This window comes from Papio anubis, chromosome 8 (genome assembly GCF_008728515.1).
Source record: "Papio anubis isolate 15944 chromosome 8, Panubis1.0, whole genome shotgun sequence".
In the NCBI taxonomy this organism is placed as follows: Eukaryota; Metazoa; Chordata; class Mammalia; order Primates; family Cercopithecidae; genus Papio; species Papio anubis.
Window position 1 is genome coordinate 35773185 of NC_044983.1, and position 23024 is coordinate 35796208.

General features: G+C 41.7%; 1 long non-coding RNA gene across 1 annotated transcript in view; it reads right to left on the minus strand.

Moving 5' to 3' along the window:
* Positions 1-13763, minus strand: part of LOC101023292 — a 23220-nt gene extending 9457 nt beyond the window's left edge. Inside the window, exon 1 of the long non-coding RNA XR_004185794.1 lies at positions 9831-13763. This is a non-coding gene — a long non-coding RNA (uncharacterized LOC101023292). The remainder of the gene's footprint in view (positions 1-9830) is intronic.
* Positions 13764-23024: the final 9261 nt, after the last annotated feature.

The following is a 23024-nucleotide window of genomic DNA, read 5'->3' on the forward strand; positions in this document are numbered from 1 at the left end:
CGATGCAAAAATCCTCAATAAAATACTGGCAAACCGGATTCAGCAGCACATCAAAAAGCTTATCCACCATGATCAAGTGGGCTTCATCCCTGGGATGCAAGGCTGGTTCAACATTCGCAAATCAATAAACATAATCCAGCATATAAACAGAACCAAAGACAAGAACCACATGATTATCTCAATAGATGCAGAAAAGGCTTTTGACAAAATTCAACAGCCCTTCATGCTAAAAACGCTCAATAAATTCGGTATTGATGGAACGTACCTCAAAATAATAAGAGCTATTTATGACAAACCCACAGCCAATATCATACTGAATGGGCAAAAACTGGAAAAATTCCCTTTGAACACTGGCACAAGACAGGGATGCCCTCTCTCACCACTCCTATTCAACATAGTGTTGGAAGTTCTGGCTAGGGCAATTAGGCAAGAGAAAGAAATCAAGGGTATTCAGTTAGGAAAAGAAGAAGTCAAATTGTCCCTGTTTGCATGACATGATTGTATATTTAGAAAACCCCATTGTCTCAGCCCAAAATCTCCTTAAGCTGATAAGCAACTTCAGCAAAGTCTCAGGATACAAAATTAATGTGCAAAAATCACAAGCATTCTTATACACCAGTAACAGACAAACAGAGAGCCAAATCATGAATGAACTTCCATTCACAATTGCTTGAAAGGGAATAAAATACCTTGGAATCCAACTTACAAGGGATGTAAAGGTATCCCTCTCCAAGGAGAACTACAAACCACTGCTCAGTGAAATAAAAGAGGACACAAACAAATGGAAGAACATACCATACTCATGGATAGGAAGAATCAATATCATGAAAATGGCCATACTGTCCAAGGTAATTTATAGATTCAACACCATTCCCATCAAGCTACCAATGACTTTCTTCACAGAATTGGAAAAAACTGCTTTAAAGTTCATATGGAACCAAAAAAGAGCCTGTATTGCCAAGACAATCCTAAGTCAAAAGAACAAAGCTGGAGGCATCACGCTACCTGACTTCAAACTATACTACAAGGCTACAGTAACCAAAACACCATGGTACTGGTGCCAAAGCAGAGATATAGACCAATGGAACAGAACAGAGCCCTCAGAAATAATACCACACATCTACAACCATCTGATCTTTGACAAACCTGACAGAAACAAGAAATGGGGAAAGGATTCCCTGTTTAATAAATGGTGCTGGGAAAATTGGCTAGCCATAAGTAGAAAGCTGAAACTGGATCCTTTCCTTACTCCTTATATGAAAATTAATTCAAGATGGATTAGAGACTGAAATGTTAGACCTAAAACCATAAAAACCCTAGAAGAAAACCTAGGTAATAACATTCAGGACATAGGCACGGGCAAGGACTTCATGTCTAAAACACCAAAAGCAATGGCAACAAAAGCCAAAATTGACAAATGGGATCTAATTAAACTAAACACCTTCTGCACAGCAAAAGAAACTACCCTCAGAGTGAACAGGCAACCTAGAGAATGAGAGAAAATTTTTGCAATCTACTCATCTGACAAAGGGCTAATATCCAGAACCTACAAAGAACTCAAACAAATTTATGAGAAAGAAACAAACAATCCCATCAAAAAGTGGGCAAAGGATATGAACAGACATTTCTCAAAAGAAGACATGCATACAGCCAATAGATACATGAAAAAATGCTCGTCATCACTGGCCATCAGAGAAATGCAAATCAAAACCACAGTGAGATACCATCTCACACCAGTTAGAATGGCAATCATTAAAAAGTCAGGAAACAACAGGTGCTGGAGAGGATGTGGAGAAACAGGAATACTTTTACACTGTTGGTGGGACTGTAAACTGGTTCAACCATTGTGGAAAACAGTATGGCGATTCCTCAAGGATCTAGAACTAGAAATACCATATGACCCAGCCATCCCATTACTGGGTATATACCCAAATGATTATAAATCATGCTGCTATAAAGACACATGCACATGTATGTTTACTGCAGCACCATTCACAATAGCAAAGACTTGGAATGAACCCAAATGTCCATCAGTGACAGACTGGATTAAGAAAATGTGGCACATATACACCATGGAATACTATGCAGCCATAAAAAAGGATGAGTTTGTGTCCTTTGTAAGGACATGGATGCAGCTGGAAACCATCATTCTCAGCAAACTATTGCAAGAAGAGAAAACCAAACACCGCATGTTCTCACTCATAGGTGGGAATTAAACAATAAGATTACTTGGACTCTGGAAGGGGAACATCACACACCAGGGCCTATTATGGGGAGAGGGGAGGAGGGAGGGATGGCATTGGGAGTTATACCTGATGTAAATGACGAGTTGATGGGTGCTGACGAGTTGATGGGTGCAGCGCACCAACATGGCACAAGTATACATATGTAACAAACCTGCATGTTGTGCACATGTACCCTAGAACTTAAAGTATAATTAAAAAAATAAAAATAAAAATAAATAAAACCTATGAAGAGCAGCTTCTCTGCTCCTGTTTCCTTAGCCTTCCTGCCTCTGTCTCTCACACCCGGGAGTAGCCCATTTCTAGATGGTAACTTGGCTAGCCACATTCTTCTGACACCTGATATCCAAAACATCCCAGAGTACAGAGAATGGAAGTGACCTTGAGTGGCCCTTTAGCCCATCCTCTGCCTCTGGGCACCTCAAGTGTATAAGCAGGTTTCTAAACTTACTTGATATTACCATGTAGGCATCACAGCCCATCTAAAGTATAATCTGGTTCAAAAACATCATTGTGAAAGACACTCTACAATGGCCTCTTATAACAACCTCTTAAAGAAAAATTTAAAACTAAAAGATGTATAAAGAAACATTTTTAAAAAAGAAAAAAGAAGATGTTCTGGAAGAAAGATACAGAATTCCTCACCAAAGTCCACAGAAACAGCTAGAGAAGCAAGGCTACCTCTTGGGCCCTTGGAGGACAGAAGTGGGACTCATACCCCCTCCTCCTCTAGTCTGCACCCTCTTTGCCTTCTCGACTAGTGGAGACTAGCCAGAGGACGTGAGGGGCCTGTGTGGTTCCAGCTTACCGACCCCAGAGGAAAGGGCTCTGTCACTCTCACAGGCAAGAACGGTTTAGGATCTAAGTTAAATCAGCAGCTGTGAAATCCTGCCTGCTGATGTAGTGGGATCACTGGCTCCCTAAGTAGGAGGCAGCACTGGGTACTCATCAGAATCTGGTCTCTAGAGATGGAGGACTTGGAACCGAGCATGTCACCTAACCTCTCTGTGGCTAAGTTTATTCATCTGTAAAATGACGGTGATCATGCTACCTACCTACCTCATGCAGTTGCTGAGAGGGTTAAATAAGTTAATGTGTATAAAGTGATCTGAATAGTGCCTGGCACACCTTTAACTGTTAGTTGTTTACTAGTTCTTAAAAGACTCTTTCTTTTTGGTTGTCATGAAGTAGGCAGTTCCCAAGTCCAAATTCACACTCTGAAATTGTCATCATGCTAGAATAAATACTGTTATTTATTACACAGTATTAAGAGGCCATCAGACTCTTATCAAATATCCTACTGGGTTATATAGCTATTTTATTCATTAGGCAGAAAGCACAAATTGTGAAACTTACATGTTATAAACTGCATAAAAACACAAACTTACTTAGACCGAGACCTTTATAAAAGTATTTAATAAAATAATCTATGCATATCAAATAATTTCTGGCAGATGTATGAAAAAAGAAAGATTTATTAAATAATCTTTTTGCGTCATTGCTACCCACGGTCTCTACTTGAATTTTGTTATTTTTTTTCTTCCAGCTATTTCTCTATATTCTAGTGGAATTTTAACCTAATTATAACCATTCTATGTGTCATCATTTCCCAAAACTCTCTCCCACAGAACACAAATGTTCAAAGATGGTAATAGATGTTGGTTGGATAAAGGACTCCAGGGTAAAATAAGTTCAAGAAACAATAGGTTAAGCCGCAGCACTTCTCAGAACCTTCAGTGCTGATGAGCATCATGAAGTCTTGAGAGGGGCATGTGATACCAACTATTTCCAAATATATTAGACATGGGAATAGTGTTCCAAAAAACATGCTTGGAAAAATACTACTCTACAATTTTGTATTCTTCTCATCATAAGCATTTCTATATTTTTTCATAAACTTCCTTCACATCTATATCAGTCCAATCTCACACTGCTAATAAAGACATATCCGAGACTGGGTACTTTATAAAGGAAAGAGGTTTAATTGACTCACAATTCAGCATGGCTGGGGAGGCCTCAGGAAACTTACAATCAGGGTGGAAAGGGAAGCAAACACATCCTTCTTCATATGGCAGCAAGAAGGAGAAGTGCTGAGCAAAGAGGGAAAAGTCTCTTATAAAATCATTACATCCTGTGAGAACTCACTCAGTATCTCGAGAACAGCAGCATGGGGGTAACCACCTGTGTGATTTAATTATCTCCCACCAAGTCCCTCCCACGACAAGTGGGGATTATGGGAACTACAATCCAAGATGAGATTTGGGTGGGGACACAGCCAAACTGTATCAACATCCTTTTAAATCACTGCATAATAATCTACTAAGAAAATATGCCATTGGTGATTTAACCATTCCGCTATACTTAGACAGTACAATTAATTTCAACTTTTGGCTAATATAAATAAAACTGCAGCTAACATCTTTTGGCATCGTAGGTTTAAAAAAAATAGACATGTGTTTAGGTTTGATTTCTTAAGACAGACTCCCAGAAGAATTACTGGGTCAAAGGGTACAGATGTTTTAAGTTCTTGGGATATGATGCCAATTTGTTTTTCAGCAGGTCCACATCCATGTTCACTACCCAGCAGCATGTGACAGAGCCCACACGACACACCCAGAGGGAGGCAAGTGGCCAGAAGCCTAAGAGTGGGGCCGCTGATGGATACATTCAGCAGCCTGTGCAGCTGTCAGAGCAAGTGCCAACCCTCTCCTCTCTTTCACCTGCATCTCTCTCCCTCAGTTCTTAAAACACAGACTCATCAGGGGCTCCAGTTTGTGCAATTTCTGAGCTAATCCCACAGAGTAAAGTACACACCAGTGTCCACTGTCACTAAATCTACAGGACACAAAAAGAGGTCCTGCTCCCAGTGGAGGGCTGGTAAATGTTTAACACCCAGCAAACCAAGGGGAAAAACACCCCTATTTGTAGCATTTGCCACTTCCTGTGGTGTAAATACTCTCATCACAGCTGGTTTCTAGCTAACAACTTACCAGCATAATGTCACAGAACTTGGAACTGGACAGACATGTGCATAACAGGCTCTTGTAAGCCAGTGGAGCCAGCCTCAGACATCACTGCCTGTTTGTCTCTGGTCCATTGAATTTTTCTCTCTTCTCCTCCACACTTGACTCCCCACCCCATATGGATTCTCCTCCACATCTGACCACACTCAGGATCCAGAATAGCAGAGGCCTGCTCTAGGTGCTCCCACATCCCTGAGCCACAGAACTGTCACACTCATATGACACTTGGGCTTCAGCTTGATTCACTAGAGAGGTCAGTGGGATTGAAATGCCAAGTACTATCGCCCACAGACAACTTAACCCTGTGGCATCAACTCAGGCTGCCCTACTGTGCAGCTGTTCCCCCTCCTCCAGCCTCTCTGTTCTCACTACAGAGTCTTAGACTCTTACCTCACACCCCTGCTTGCTGGCTCCTCACCTTCCACTCCACTTTGAGATTTACCAAGCTCCTGACCTTTCCTTTGCCTCCAGTTTCCCAGCCAGCATTTACCACATGGATCTGATGACAAATTCCATTTTCGTATGAGTGAACAAAATTGGGTGAGATTTTAAAATTACTCTTTTTCTCTCTGGCTATTCCAGAAACCCTCTTTGCCAGCCCCCCAAACTCCCATGAACATATATTCACCCATGGAGGATTGAATAGACCTTCCACTCTGTGAGTGAGTGGGCCCTGGTACCCTGCCAGCCCCCCAACCCCAGTACCAGATACTATTCACTGCATCCTCCACTGAGTATGGTCAGAGATTCTTTACTTCCAGACTTGAGACTATCAGATGCCCAAACTGAACTCTTGGTTGGAACACCTTGCTGTGTGTTCCATCCATCTGACTCGATCACCCATGACGTCTATTCCAAAATTACAACTGGGAATCACTCTGGTCCCTTAAGAAATCCCAGCTGTCACCCAAGCCATGTCCTGCGAGACAAGTGGAGCCTGCCATTCCTAGTGTCAGGAATCTCCATGAGAAAGCACCCTCCCCACTGCATACATACAATGTTGTCCTGAGTGCGGTTATCTGTCCCTACTGCTTCCTTTCCTTCCCACAGCCAGTAGGGACAGCCTTATCGTTCTCTTGTGTCAGTCTCAGCTGGGAAGAGGAAGCTGGGATTGCAGAAGAGGGCAGAAGCGAAAAATGCAAAAGGAAAAGGAAAAGGAGAAAATGCTATGGCCAAATGGAAAGGAACCATCGAAAGTACGGGGATGATGGAATGTGCTATGGTCTCCAACATTCCATTGGGAATTGCAGACCCTAAAGAACATAAATGATGTCTTTCACCTAAAAACAGAGAAATCAGCGGATCACTTTTAAGATCCCTACCAGGATCTTAAGATTCCTTTCCAGCTAAGAGCATTGTTGCCCCATCCAAACACATGTACGAAATAGTTAACAGCAATATTCTTGAGTTGAATCGGGGAGGATGCCTCACAGTGTTAAACAGGGAAGCATATGGATCCCCATATTTTTTACCAAAGGCAATCTATTCTAAGCCTGGGCTCAATCTGGAAGTTACTCTTCCCCCAAAATGAGTCGAGCTCAAACACCTTCACCGTATCACAGCATAGGGCACTGTGGTGAATATGGGGCAGCCGGCAGGGGATAGGCAGAAAGAAACAGAAAGCCAGGATCATTCAAATCCAAATCCCATGGAAAGCAAAGCTGAGAGTCGGGATTTGACTGGTCAGATTACAGGAAGCCCTTTCCCATGTATCCCAGGTAAAGATTATTCACTTCAAGAAACCTAGAGGATTTACTTAAACAGAGACAGATAACTTTCTGTGGTTAGTAAGGAGGACCTGATGCAAGCAACACCATATCCCAACCAGAACCACTGGAAGAACAAGTACATCTTGTTCATCCCGTGCACAAAACACAGGAGAAAAAAATAGCATAACGTGGAAAAAGAAAAATACAGAGTAAATCATAATAAAAACGACCCCCTCCTCCTCCTCACCCCAGCCACACATGGTTTGGTTAATTCCTTAATGAGGATGGAGTGTAATTAATATCAGAACTCCACAGTATAATTACTGCATATAATTATGCTCGAGTTAACTGTAAAGCAAATCATATATAGTTTGCATTCGATAGTGTAAGTTTTCAATTCATCTTTTTGGGAGGAAGCTGGGGGGGATTTTGTAATATTCTTCAATAGAAAACACCTCTAGGAATAGATACATCAGACGAATGCCTTTGGACATTTCATTCTAGACTGTGATGCCCAGAATTGCCTAATCTAGCAGCTGCACAACCTACAGAATTCTGCCTTTAAAGGCTTATTCCTGCCTGGTAGACCAGCCCAGGGAAGGAGCTCACAGGGACACATAAGCGACAATGGGCTAATCCGAACCTGCCTCAGAATTAAGGTCCCCTCATGGTGGCCCGGCTGCTGAGCTCTTGTGTGGCCTCTGCAGGCTGTGTCTGTGTATCCCTGGCCCTTCACCTCAAAAGCGTGCATGTCCTCAACCTGTGTGTTTCTCTGCTGTCCCAGGCTTTCCACCCCTCCCCAAGGACCTGAACGCTCTTTCCACTCCCTTCCTGGTTCTCAGCGTATAATCCATTACATTCAATAGAGAAAGGAATACAGCCCTCCAACTGCTCTAAAATGCAAACCACATGTGGTTAATGAAACTGGGCCTCTGTATGATGCACTTTGTGTTTTGTGCAAGTGAATGAGAGAGAGAGAGATGAAGAGATCTGAAAGGTGGTCTATAGAAGAATCCTAGAGAATTTGGGTTGGAGCGAGTTAGCCAAATTGCAGGAGACATTTTTCCTGCCTCCCACTTTCTTCCCACTAACCGCCCCCACCACTTTCTTCCCACTAACCCCCCCCCCCCCCCCCCCCCCCCTCCCCCCCCCCCCCCCCACCATGCTTCTTATGTGGGCCCTTTCCACAGTCTTGGAATATCTGCTCACTCTACCAGGTGCTGCTCTCACTCCCAGCACCACCCTCCCCTCACTCTCACATTCCGTTCCCTGGAGTGGCTGCAAGAATCTTTTTCAGGAGCATAAGCCTTTATCTCAGGTGCGAAGACTGCTTGAAAGCTAAACTAATTAATTAATGCTGAAGAAACCTCTAATTCGCCCTTATCAACTCAACTGTTGTGGGCCCTTCCTTTCTTTGCCCTCAGACATGCCTCTCCCCTGTCCATCATTGGACTCTTCATCCACGAGCTTTCTTGCCCCACATCCCTCCTTCCACTCCTGGGCTTCCCACAGCACTGGGTCTGAGTGGCTGTGCCTTTAAGCTCAGATGTCCAGACCTGCGTCTTCTGCTGCTGGTCAGGAACCCAAGCAGTGAACTCCTGACACCTTCCCTCTAGCCTCCTCACCTCTAGAACAGGGTCTAAAGATTTGACCTCCTTCAAGAATCTCCCAGGCAAGCAGTGCCCCCTCCCACACCTCAAACTCTGGAGGGAGTCAAGAGGGCTCAGAGGACAGCCTGGTGCACTGCTCACCTATGCAGCCACCACTCCCTCCCCTCCAGCAGCCCCTAGCACCTCCACAAGGACTTACTAGATCCAGAGAAAGGGACAGAACCATCCCTATATGCCCCGCAGTACCCCCGCCTCCTGTCCCCGCAGTCAGCCTTCAAAGGCCACCCTTAGCCAGAGTAAGTGACACTAAAAACAACGATCCCCCCGCTTCCACATACACCCGCCCCCGCCTGCCCACTGATAATAATGGGCCAAGACACTTTTATTATCATTATTAATTAGCACTTTCAAGCAATGGAATTAAATCAATATGGTGGACTGAAACTAATTTTAACAAGCCATTGAGATCAATCATTGGGACTTTTATCTACATAAATGCCACTAAACTCAGCTCGTTAGTGTAACATTAGCTGGGAAGAAAAAGAAGGGAGACTGGCGGGGTTTTAATTAGGAAGACATAAACCGAGCCACAATTTTTCTTCTTTGATTTGCTTTTAATCTCGTCTGCAAAGCTCTTCTGGTGCTGCCCAGGCTGATTTTCAGTCCCAGGCCACTTGGGCAGAAAGAGGAGGGGAGGAAGTGATGAGAGTTGAGGGGTGAGTGGCCAGGAACGCTAAAGATGACCCCTTCCCCAGGGGCACCCCAGCGTGAGTGGGGCCATCACCCTGCTGACCCTGAGCCCTCAGATCCTCACAGTCAGCGCTGACCACCGCTACCTTTATAGTCACCTTTGTTTAGCATTTATTCATTTATGCATTACATGAAAATTATTTATGATGTTTATTGATTCATTCCATGAACAACAGATGAGCACTTAATATGTGCCAGGCACCCGCTCACTGTTCTCTGAGAATTAAAGTTAAAATGAGCAAGATGTGGTTCTACTCCCACAAAAAACCTGCAGTCTAGTCTTATTCACTCCTAGATTGACAGGCTAGAGAGCAAACACAATGACTCACCTATCTGTGTGCCCCTCCCCATCTGGCTCTGGGGAAGCCCAGAAATGCTTGAGGTGTGTGGTTAAGAAACCCCCTTCCCTCCCCACCCTTAATTTCTCTCTGTGCCCAGCACCCTGCTCCCTGCTGTCACACTTTCCCTGTTTCGCTGGTACCCAAACCTACCTACCTCTGGTCTCATAACATTTTTCCAGACTGAATCCCTGACAAGCTGTGGCTTCTTATTCTTCAAGACTCCGTTCTAGGGCCACGATGTGGAAGGAGCTGCGTGGCTGGCTGCCCGGACTTCCTCCCGGCTGCCCATTTCTGCCTGTGGAACAGCCATCCCCACGTGTCGCTGTGGTCTTCTGTCTGGTCCCGCTGGCCTCCTGGACCAAGCTGCAAGCACCTGGAAGGCGGGGACTGAACGTGAGCCACATTTCTGTCCTCAACATCTCCTAGGATGTCTAGTGCAGAGCTGGCACTCAATTCAGACCTGTAGACAAACATGGCACCATCTATGTTTACCAAAGACTGGGATAAAACCCCAACTCAGCATCTGAGGTTCACCCTGAGGACTGGAGGTTCTCCAAGTACTTCCTCCCTCTGCCGCTCAGTACAGATCACCTCTTCTAGGTGTGCTGTGCACATCCCAACACCCACCTTCTGGCTCGCCGCACTTGCTCTGCTTCCTGTGAGTCTCACCTTCCCGAATGCTACTCATGTTTCCAGGCCTATCTCAAGCCTTCCTCATCCCCTAATGCAGACTTCTGTGATTCCATGAGCCTTCCGTGTCCTCTTCTTGCTTGGCCACCCATAGGGGCCTTATCACAAACTACTCTCTGCTGCTAGTTGTATGCTGCACCCTGACTTTCCCTCTGAATTTGGAATTGAAATCTTCGCATGTGGTGCTGCCTATGGGAAGCAAATCAACCCTCAGCAGAGCAGAGTGCCTGGGGTCAAATTCCAGCTCTACTGCTTATTACATTCACCTCCTTGGGTAAGTTGCTTGATTGCTTGACCTTGCTATATCTCTGTTTACTCACCTGTAACATGGGAACAAAACAGCACCTGCTAGGATTACTACAGAAATTAGATGCAATAGTTCACATAAATCATTGTGCCTGCCACTTAGTAGTTGGTCTGTGTGTTGGTCATTATTACTATCATGGCTGTAATTGTTAACTACTCTTACCAATTCGTGTGCTCTGATTTCATCTCCATCAAGCAAGCTATTGATTATAATTTGGCTTCCCTAGAAGAAAAGACCCTGCTGATCTGTCAACAGGAGGTTCAATCTACTTATTAGATGTTTCTCATTATAAATTCATAAATTGACATTCTAGATTGCATGTATTGGTCTCTTATAATTTAGCTTTAGATTAAATTAATCCATAAGTCCAGTTCACACTTGTGTATACTAGCAATCAAATTTCTGAGGCTGAGGTCCTAGATCTTGGCAACCAAACCAAGGTAGCACCAACTTGGGGCTTTGTCTGTGCAGCCAGTGTGGCTTCAGGGGCCATATGTCCTTTAGTCTCATTGTTTCACCTCTGTAAGCAAGTTACTGAAAACCTCCAAGCTTCAGTTTCCTCATCTGTAAAACAAGGAAAATAGAAAAACATCTGCATCCAATGGGTGCAGGTAAGGGTTAGACGAACCAATGAATGGAAAGCACTTGACCATTGCCTTCACAGCTGGGTGCTCAGTAAGCATGAACTCTAGGTGCAATTAATTATTCTGCTGCCTCACCATACTTTTTTTATGCTTACAGTTTAAACAATACTTTCTATTCACAAAACCCTTTCATAGGTTTTATCTTACTTCTCATGACAACCACTCCCACCTAATAATAGAGTAGGAACTAGGAACAAACTAAGTCACTTTCTTGAATGGTGGCTGCCAGGGACGGGGGGCAGGGGATGGGGAGATGTTGGTCAAAAGGTACAGAATTTCAGCTAGACAGGTTGAGTAAGTTCTGGAGATCTATCGTACAACATTGTGACTATAGTTAATAATAATATAGTGTATACTTGAAAATCCCTAAGACGGTAGATCTTAAATATTCACACCAAAAAACAAAAATAACTATATGATATGTTAGGTATGTAAATTAGCTTGATTGCAGTAATCATTTTACTATGTACACATGTATTAAAGCAACATGTTATCTATCATAAATATATAAAATTTTTACTTGTCAATTATACCACAATAAAGCCAGAAAAAATTAAAGTCACTTTGTTAAGATCACAGTTTGTAAGTTATGAGACCAGGACTCACGCCCAGCTCTTCCAGGTCTTTTTCCCCGTCTAGTGTCCTCTCTTTATAAAATATCTGCCTATTCAATAAATGAACAGCAACAAAACCTCTCTGTTTTGTTTAATTACACTTTAAAACTAGTTTGAAATTTTGGCATTACTCTAAAGTCCCTTCCATGTCCTGGCATCTGTGGCCTTGTTAGTTATACGAACAAGCTACATTAGTTCTAGAGGCCCTGGATTAAAAAACAAAAACAAACAAACAAACAAACAAACAAACAAAAAAACACCTAACCAATTCACTTGCACTATGGTGACTGTGAAATGTGGGCCGTGAATCTGAGAACTGACCAGATTTTCCACATCCTTTGGGCTTTTTCTGGGTGCCTCACCGTGGGGTAATCCATTACTACAGCATCTCCTGATGAACAGCGAGACAGGTTGTGGGAGGACAGAGGAGCCCCAGGCCCAAAGGGAGCATCTGGGATGCCTCCCTTTGTCCTTGCGGCTGCTTGTCTGTCTTGTGTAGTTAGACAAGTTCTCCAGCCACAGAGCTTGGGGGAAAGAAAGTTTACTTCATATTTCATAGTCACAGATCTGGTAGCCTATGTGCTGTGAAGTAGCTTAAACTAGAGAATTTCCTTTCTAGAGAGTCCCTACATCTGGCACTCCCCAAAACACATGGTGGATGGTGCAGGCCTTCATGGTAGAATCCTTGAGACAGGTGGGACTGCAGCCCCCCAGTGCTCCAGCAAGCTGTCTAGGCACATAGATCTATGGAAAGTCCCATCATTGCCTTGCAGTTCCAACTTCCATCCCAGCGCTGTATTTTTACTTAGAAACTAGATGTTTCAACTGCCCTCAAGACTCAAGACTTCTTCTTGAACCAAATTTCTCACCATCCCAATCCCTCATCATCTCCCGGCCCCAAACAAAAATGTCCTGACTTCTTAGTGTCTAACAATGAAACCACCATTCTCACGGTCTCTTAGACTCAAGACCTTGCCATTGTGTTTTCAAATTCCTTCACCATAATTCCCTAAATTCAAAAAAATAGGTGTAGATGTAGACTAGGTTGTAGGTATAGACCTCAGTCATGGCTCTTCTCATCTCAGATTTGGAAATCTACAGCAGTTTCCAAATTTGTCTCCTCAACAATAGGGTCCTCCCTGATCAGTTCTTCTAAATCAGGGGATGGCAAACAGATAGTAAATATTTTAGGCTTTGTGTCTGTACTACAAATATTATAGTCTCTGTTGCAACTACTCAGTCAGGTGTTGCAGTATAATAGCAGCCATAGATATAAATGAATGTGTGTGGCTATAGTCTAATAAAGCTTTATTTGCAAAAAGAGGTGGCAGGCTGGATTTGGCCCTGGGGTTGTTATATGCCAACTTCTGTTCTATACTATTCTCGTATTAATCTTAAACACCATAGTCCCTATCATTTTGTAGTGTTTGCATAAGTGTAATTAGGTCCAGAAATAAGACACAAACTCCAGTCTATAGCAGACATTATTGACACCTTGACTCATAGTCCTTAGTCCACTGTTGAGTTTACCTGTAGCCTCAGGGGACAGCTCCCAGGAACACTGAGAGCTTCTGAGCTATACCCACACTCTCTGTTTCACTGCCTGAGGGCTTTCTCTGGTACCTTGGAAACTGTTCAGCTCCTGTGCAGGGCAGGCCAGAAATAACCAGGGATTCAACACCATCAAGAACAGCCTTCACCAACAGGAAATGCGAACTGGTGTATACATATTACACTTCCCCATCCCTTAGGAAGACAATTCTACTTTTTAAAAATTTTTTTTGGTTTATTTATTTATTTATTTATTTGAGATGGAGTCTGGCTCTGTCACCCAGGCTTGTGGCGCGATCTCAGCTCACTGCAACCTCTGCCTCCCAGGTTCAAGCAATTCTCCTGCCTCAGCCTCCTGAGTAACTGGGACTACAGGCACACGCCACCATGCCCGGCTAATTTTTTTGTATTTTTAGTAGAGACGGAGTTTCATCATATTGGCCAGGCTAGTCTCAAACTCCTGACCTCGTGATCTGCCCACCTCGGCCTCCCAAAGTGCTAGGCATGAGCACTTTGAGTCATGCCTAAAGTAGTAAATAAAATAGTTTACTGGCATGAGCACTTTGAGTCATGCCAAAGGAGATTAACATTTGAGTCAGTGGACTGGGAAAGGCAGACCCACTCTCAGTCTGGGTTGGCACCATCTGCTCAGCTGCCACAATGGCCAGAATAAAAGCAGGCAGAAGAACATGGAAAGACTAGACTGCCTAAGTCTTCTGGCCTCTGTCTTTCTTTTGTGCTGGATGCCTCCTGACCTCAAACATCAGACTTCAAGCTCTTCAGCTTTTGGACTCTTGGACCTACACCAGTGGTTTGCCAGGGGCTTTCAGGCCTTCGGCCACAGACTGAAGGTTGCACTGCCAGCTTCCCTACTTTTGAGGTTTTGGGACTTGGACTGACTTCCTTGCTCCTCAGCCTGCAGACAGCCTATTGTGGGGCTTCACCTTGTGATCGTGTGAGTCAACACTCCTTAATAAACTCCCTTTCATATATATATCTATTCTATTAGTCCTGTCCCTAATACAATGTGGTTTTGATGTGAATGGGAAATGGGAGGCCAGGCTTTGGCCTCATGCAAGGTCAAGGAGCTAAACTTAGTAAGGCCTCCACATAAATATATGTCTTCATTGAAAGGGCAAACTGAAAAAAGCAGCCTTCTAACAAAGGAAAACTATCTCTGTGGTAGCTCTAGATGGAAATATATATAAATCGTCTTCCCTTATAATGTGTAACCTAGATCTGTTCTCACTGGGGCATCAGGAGTCTGAATTTGTATTGCTCTTATGGAAAAAAAAAGCCCATCTGAGAAAGTGAAGTCTGTCTGGTTTAATAGTGCTCCCAGTTTCAAACAGAAGCAGATTTTTTGAGGGGGAAAATAAAAACCACAAAATTCTCAAATCAGATCCCACAAATTATGTTCGATCAAACAAGAGCCCAAGTAAAAATTTAAGAAATAAAAAAAGTAACAAGCTAACAGAAGCTAGCATCAGTAGAAATGGCAAACATCAAATTTATGCCCACCAACAGATTTGAATACTGGGTTATCAGAGAATGAATATAACTAATTATGAAATTATTTAAAGAAAAGAGATAAAATTGGGAAAACAGACAAAGTGCCAGAGAGTATCAAAACATGGCAAGATAAATTTTTTAATTAAAATGAAAAATACAATCATTGAAATTAAAAACTCCAAGAAAGGTTTTAACATCATTTTAGACACCTTTGAGAAATAAATTTATGAAATGGTAGAGAGCTGACAAGTTATATAGAACTCAGCATAGAGAAGTAGGTGGTAGAAAACAGGAAGGAAGGTGAAGTCAAGAAACATGAAGGATAGAATTAGAATGTATATAACACATATGTAACTGAAGTTACAGAAATAGTGAATGGGATAGAGGCAATATTCAAAGGAATAATCGAAAGAAAAATAATAAGAAATTTCCAAAATTTGTGAAAGATATACATTCATATAAAAAACAGAATTATATAAAGTAGTATAAATAAAATATAATGCATTCCTATAAACTTTGTAGTTAAACTGCAGAAGAGCAATGAAAATAAAAATATTTTTAAACACACAAAAGATTGATCACCAAAAATAAAAATGCAAAACAGAAATCAATAACTAGACTAACCACAGACTTCTCACTTGTGACAATGGAAGTCAGAATATAATGGAATAATATATTTAATGAGCCAGGAAAAAGTAACTGTCAACTATGGACAGTCTATCCAGAAAACCCAGATTTTAAGTTCCTATCAGATTAAAAAATAAAATAAAATAGTTTACTGCAAAGATATCCTCACTAAGGAATTTAGTAGAAGGTTAGCAATGCAGGAAGAAACTTTGAACAATGAAAATGAAACATATATATAAATCTAACAAATATTGACAAAGTAAAACAAAAGTAATAATATCTATTTTGTGTATTTAAAAACAAAATAACTGGACAATGCTGAAGAGGACGGGGGTAATACAAAATAAAGCATTCCAAGATCCTTGTACTTGAGAAAAATGTAGTTAAGATACTAATAGATTTTAGACTGTTAAAGTGCACATAATAAAACGTAAGTGTTTATCTTTAAATAAATATTAATGGAGTGAATAATTTCCAAACCAGTAAAAGGAAACTAAAATGAACAACAAACAATCCCAAAGAAGGCAACAAGGGTAGGGGAGAAATAAAACATAGAAAAAGTAAGATTAATAGCCTGAAATAACAAGGGAGAAATTAATCTATATATAATTTAAAATTATATGAAACTTAATATATACATAGTAAAATTAAACCCAAAGGCAAGAGAATAATGAATATATAATTCAGAATAATGATCACTCTTTGGGAATAGGAAACACAGAATTGGAAACATATGGAAGAGGAATACAAAAGGAATTCAAAAGTATTGGCTATGTTCTAATTCTTAAGTGGAATAGAGAGCACACAGGTGTTTATTTTATTCTTCATTTGTTATATTCACATATATAGGTATGTTTGTATAAATGAAATATTTCATTAGAATATTTTAAATTTTAAAAAATATCTGCAGTAGTTCCATGTTGCCCTATGAAGCTTAACCTCAGGGGTCTGGCATTTTAAGTCCTCCCAAAGCTGGGCACACCTTCTTGCTCACTTCTTCCCAGCATGGAACTTTCCCTCTTGTGGGAATTCTCTGTTGTCATTTCTTTGCTCTGCATTTCCACTACTAGATTCACTCACTCATATTTCCAATATTTTATTCATTCTGTTCCCCTCATCTTTCCTTTGATCTACGAAGCAAACTCTATAGTTCCTAGAAAGAAAAAAAATAATAAAACATTATTCTCTCTTGGATGAAGAATACCTGAGTTTACCTCAGGGCACAGGTATGTCACAATGATGTGAAATAGTCCCAGGACTAGTGAACTCAGCTACACACTCTTGGTGTTCATTGTAGAGGGAGAGGGAGAGTCTTGTCCCTCAACTACCCAATAAACTCCTTGAGAACAAAGACAGTGTCTAAGCTTCTGTTTATCTCTGACTACCTCTTAGCTAGCACTGAAGTCATAAATGCACTCAAACAGCCACTGAAGAAGCGATGGCATGAGAAGAATTCTAAATTCTCATGAACAGACCCTGAGAATCTGGATCTTGAGTCTCTCAGTTATATCCATGCACACCTTTCCTACTTAAGCCATTTTTCTTCTTAAGCCTGTTCAAATTGGTTCCTGCTACGTTTTAGCCATATAGTTCTCATTAAGAAATGTGTATCCAAGACTCAAGGCAGCTCAAATTCAAACCTCAACACAAATGACAAATTATATCACACACTATGGACCTTCAAAGTTGTTCACAAACAGTAAATCTGTGAATGGCAAAGATGTACTGGGTTGAATTAGGTACTCGAGGCCCACAGTTAGGTCTCTGCATGGTCAAAACTGGAATCTAAGTGTCTTGACACTCCGGAGTTCTTCTCACTCGCCCACATGCTCAGTGATGTTGCTTTATAGAGGTTATAAGGTTATCTTCTCTGCTGGAACCTCATAAAGAGGTTCCTGATAAGACAGCAAGAGTTTACGCAGAACATGGTGGGAAGAGGCTGTTGTCCTAAAACACCAAATTGGTGGGAGCTGAAAAGAAGGCGAGTGTGAACTTGAGATGGAGGAAGATCTAAAAATTCTTACCATGGCCCACTCCAAGGAGAAAGTAGGAATTATTCTCTGCCAACTCTAGATGTCCATATGGTCCTAATGACCAGATTATCCATAAACCAATACCTTTTGCCAATAGATAGCTGGAAACCATGGCATTCAATGAAAATTTATTGTCTACTATGTGTCAATCATTGTCCTAGGCACTAGGGTCATATTAGTAAACAAAACAGATAAAATCTGCCCTTATAGGGTTTACATTCTAGTAAACAGATACTTGACAATGAAGTAAATAGGTCAAATGTGTGTTTTTTTATTTGTTTGTTTGTTTGTTTTTGGGTTTTGTTTTGTTTTTTTTTTTTGAGACAGAATCTCACTCTGTCACCCAGGCTGGAGTGCAGTGGCGTGATCTTGGCTCACTGCAACCTCCACCTCCTGGATTCAAGTGATTGTCCTGCCTCAGCCTCCCAGGTAGCTGGGATTACAGGTGTGCACCACTTCACCTGGCTAATTTTTGTGTTTTTAGCAGAGACAGGGTTTCACCATGTTGGCCAGGCTGGTCTTGAACTCCTGACCTCAGGTGATCCACCCACCTCAGCCTCCCAAAGTGCTGGGATTATAGGCGTGAGTCACCGCACCCAGCCCAAATGTGTTTTATATCAAAAGTTGATACATGCTATGGAGAAAAATATGGAAGAAAGGATATTAGCAGTGTTAGTAGGTCAGGGTAGGCAAAGAAGCCTTCCTTAATAAGGCAACACTTGAGCACCAGGCTCAAATAAAAGAAAAAATAAAGAACGAATGCAAAGCAAGTTTCCAGTAGCTCCTAGATGGCCCTCCAGCCCTGACTTGTTGGGCTTTTCCATAAACCAAGATGATAACAAAAAGAAGAGCTGGCAAGGCTCTCTAGCAAGGTAAAGTCACAGGACTGGCAGAACCTGGCATTAGCAGGATAAAATGGTAGCTAGCAAATCCTGCCTCTCAGGAAGTAAACATCAAGGATGAAGGCCTCCAGGGCCAGGACTCCCCACTTTTATAAGAGAACTTTAAATTCCTTTGATTCGTTCTCTTTCATATAGATATCACACACTACATAAAACACACACACATACACACACACACACACACACACACACGCACCAGTTTTTAATGGAATAGTTGACAACAAAACACTCCCTCACTCCTTTTGGAAGCTTGGAGGCAAATTCTTAGGATGTATATGATTTCACCAAGTTACTCATGGGATAAATCTATCAAGGCCAAAGAAATTGGTTGGGAAGTTAAGGGAAGAGCTGTTTGAACACAAGCAGTATAACACTCTTCTACTGAAACAAAAGGTTAAAAAAATCGCCCCATCAAATTAGCTAGCCATTCTCAGAGATAAATCTGTTTCTGGAAGTAAGCTAGGTCCCTGTGATGCCCTTAGGAAGGTTCAAGGCACTAATGTGACTATGATATCTCACCTCTCATTCATCCTCTGAATCAACATGGGCCTCCTTTTGTATATCTTATGGAAAAAGCAAGAGGTTTTGGGGTTAGATTTGGGTTCTGGGTTCAAATTATCCCAGCTCTGTGTTTTACAGAAACTTGCTTTTTGACTTAATTTTCTTACTTTTTCTTTCTTCACTCACAATCTCCTCCACCTAGCGCATATCCCCAAGAAAAGATCTGTTTTTCTTGAATGTGTTATTCTATTAACCTCCTCATGAGACCTCCAAGGGACATTCTGGGGTAACAGTAGATAGCCCCACACTGTTTTCTAAGAGTTTTCTGTTTCTCTGTCTATCCTGCCTTTACATAGCCTTTAAAACCCTGTCCTCCCAAGAAATTCAGCTCTGCCTCAACTTGTATACCATGTTCAACAAAACAGAAGACTCAATAATTATACTTCCATATCCTAGCTAATGATGTCCACTCTCCAGGCCATCTCAGGATCCAGCACAGCTGTGGAGCTCGAGCCATCACATCTGTATTCTAGGCCAGGAGGAGAAGAGGCAGCAAGACAAGAAGAGTGTCTCCAAGCTGAGCCACCTCCCTTCAAGAAGCCTGCCCAGAAGGCCCACACAATATTTCCACTTACATCTCACTGGCTAACACTTAGTAACAAGACCACACATGGCTGCAAGAGAGACAACAAAAGTGCCTTGTAAAACGTGAGGACCTGTTATTACAGAGGAAGACAAGAACAGATGTTAGGTGGGCCACAAATGATCTCTACCAAAAGAGTATAACAAAGAGAACAGGCATGGACATGGGAGGTCATCCAGATGTGGATCCCACACAGAATGAGGATCCCACACAGAATGAGGATCTCACCTCCTCCTACTCTCATGGCTTTTCACCTTTGCCCATGCCCACCACCAGCCTGGAGGCTCTTCTGCTCTTCTTTATACTTTTTTTTGAGATGCAACTAATATGACAACTCCAGGAAATCATCTTTGGCCATCACCCAGTGCCCTACCCCTCAAACCTCTGTTTTTGCCTATTATTGTGCTTTTCTCACTTCTTATAATTAGGTCTTTACTTATTTATCAGAATAAGATCCAGAATAAGAATACATATTTGCACTTTATTAAGTGCTAGTAATTTATTTCTATTATTTCCCTTTTTTTCTTTGTCTTTCCAACTGTCACTTTTCCATATTTTTCTTTCTCTCATTCCCTCGCCTGTTCATTGGACCTAACAGGAACATTTAAGGTAGGTCACCATTGAGCTCCACTGATGGTCTATAAAGTCAAAGAGGATTCTGATCTTGAATCTGTTATATTAAAGGTTCAAAGTTAAATGGGTCGTTTAGGTCCCTTAGATCTAAAAAGTCAATACAGCTCCAAGCTATCTTAAGATACTCTTAGGAAACAGCTAATGCTCTAGGAGAATCTGGTCCAAATTAAGCCATTTCAGTGTCTTTGACCCTAAGAAATGACAGAGCTCGCTTTATAGAATACTATGACAAAGAGTGTGGCAAGGCACAAAAACATCTTTTGCAGTGTGTGTGTAGATTTATGTAAGTTGTGTGAGTTCTTGAGTTACATTAAGATAGCTTTTCCTAACTGGGTCTTCGAGATCACACCCCCATGGTTGGGGAAGATTGAGGAACTGGGAAGACCCTAGTCAGGAGGGAGCACATGGGATTCAGGCGGGATACAGGCTTCCCTTCCATAAGCCCTTTGTATCCAAAGGTCCCTGCTTGTCTCTCAGCTTCATATCTTGGAGGTGGGCTACAGTAGGGATTGTGGCAGAGAGAGGTGGTAAATGCATGGATGAGCTTTCTAGGAGATGGGAGCTAGCTTCAGACATTCCACAAAAAGGGCCAAGAAGCATGAGGGAGAAATCCCCTAAGAGTAAGGCCTAAAGCCATGGAGTGCAAGCCATTTCTTACAAAGCAAATTATCAAACTTCTTATAAACTTTTAGATTGATCTCCCTTTTACAATCTTCTGTTTTTTAGTAAAGACATGTTTAAATGTTCCATATATACCTTTGTGGGCTACACAGTATAGAGAGACATCACAGGTCAACATTTGCCCCAGGGGTTACAAAGAAAAGAATTTCTTCTTTCTCCTTCTCATCCTTCCTGCTTGCAGTAGTACTTGAAATTATAATGCCAAAGAGACAAAAATAATTTACTTTTTCTATGAAAAGGTAATATTTAAAGTATAAGAAAAAAATTTTAATTTCCTGCCAAAAAAAAAACTAACCAGGGCAAAATGGGAAACATCTAACATTTCAGGCTTGGACTCCTGTTCTGCCAAGTACTGAGTGACCCCAAACCAGCCACTTAATGTTCCCAAACCTCAGTTTCCTCAGCTATAAAAGAGATCTTAAAATCTACTTCACAGTAATATCATGAAGATTGAAGATTTTAGACTATAAATATAAATTGCATGTCTTGCATTAAGAGTAGCTATCAATAAATACTTTTCTGAATTTGGCAGACCCTAGAAGGCAAATATCAGAGATTTATGTTTCTTTCCATAGCCAGATACCTTTCCCTCTATCTAAAACAGCAGTTTTCCACTCACCCGCAAGTTAGTTAATTCTCCTAAATGCTTCAAGAAACTGGCATGGTTCACAAAATTACTACCAATAAATTTGTATTGAATAACTAATACTAAAGCACTCCCCCAAGGGTTAGGGAAAAATAGAGTCAGCTAAGTGAGGTTTACTATTCTCTGGAGCTTCTAGTTTGTTTGAGGAGACAAGACTAAACCACAGAGATGGTTGGCAAACAATAGCCTTCATTCCAAGTCACTGGATATATCTATGCCATTTATATATTCTGGAGCTGGATGGGGGAGGACTACAGGGAGGGTCTATGGATCCACTGAGTCCTGTAGGAGATGACTTTCTTCCAACACTTCATTTATCACCTGATCACCAGAAGTTCCCACTTTGATTAGTGGGTTACAGTAGCATTTGGGGTCCCTAACGTCAATTCAGAGCCAATTCAGTATCTAGTAAATCCCTGAAAAGTCTGAAGATTTCCTTTCCCCCAGTGCACAGTAACCCTAGTAAATAGCTAAAGGCACCTTTGGGGAAGACTCAAAGGAATATTTAAATAATACAGTTATAGCAGTGTTGTACATTCTTCAATCAAGGGCCTCGGGTCTGTGATCTGGCTTATGCCTGGACATTAATTAGGAAGCTAAGACACTCCACTGTGTCCACTCAAATTAAGCTCCTAGACATCAGACCTAGAGTATTTCTGTCATGCAGAAGAAGTAATATTGCAATAGGCTGCATATCTATTTCATTCCCAAGAATACAGTAATCAATTAGGCACTGCCAAAGATCCCAGTAGGTCATTCTGCTTACCTCTTTGTCTTTGTTGTCCATTACAGTAATTGTGTTGACCTTGCCTCTAGTGGTTAAGAACTACTGTTAGCCACTAACTTTCCAGGATCCCCATGGAAATCAGGAAACACAACTAGTAGCTGCATCTCCCTGTGTGTACAAAGGAAGTCACCATAATGCTTTTCAAAGATGTTGATGCTCCCTGTTATGGTTTGTCTTTATGTCCCCACCCAAATCTCATCTTGAATTGTACTCCCATAATTCCCACATGTTGTGGAAAGGACACAGTGAAAGATAATTTGAATCTTGGGGGTGGTTTTCCCCATACTGTTCTCATAGTAGTGAATAAGTTTCACGATTCCGCTTTTGCTTCTTTCTCATTTTCTCTTGCTGCCACCACGAAAGAAGTGCCTTTCACCGTCTGCAATGATTCTGAGGCCTCCCCAGGCACGTGAAACTGTAAGTCCAATTAAACCTCTTTTTCTTCCCAGTCTTGGGTATATCTTTATCAACAGCAGAAAATGGACTAATATACTCCCATCACTAATACATACTATTTCCCAATTTTTCCTCTTAAAAAAGGTACTATGTTCTAGGGCTTTTTGGTGTATATAAAGGG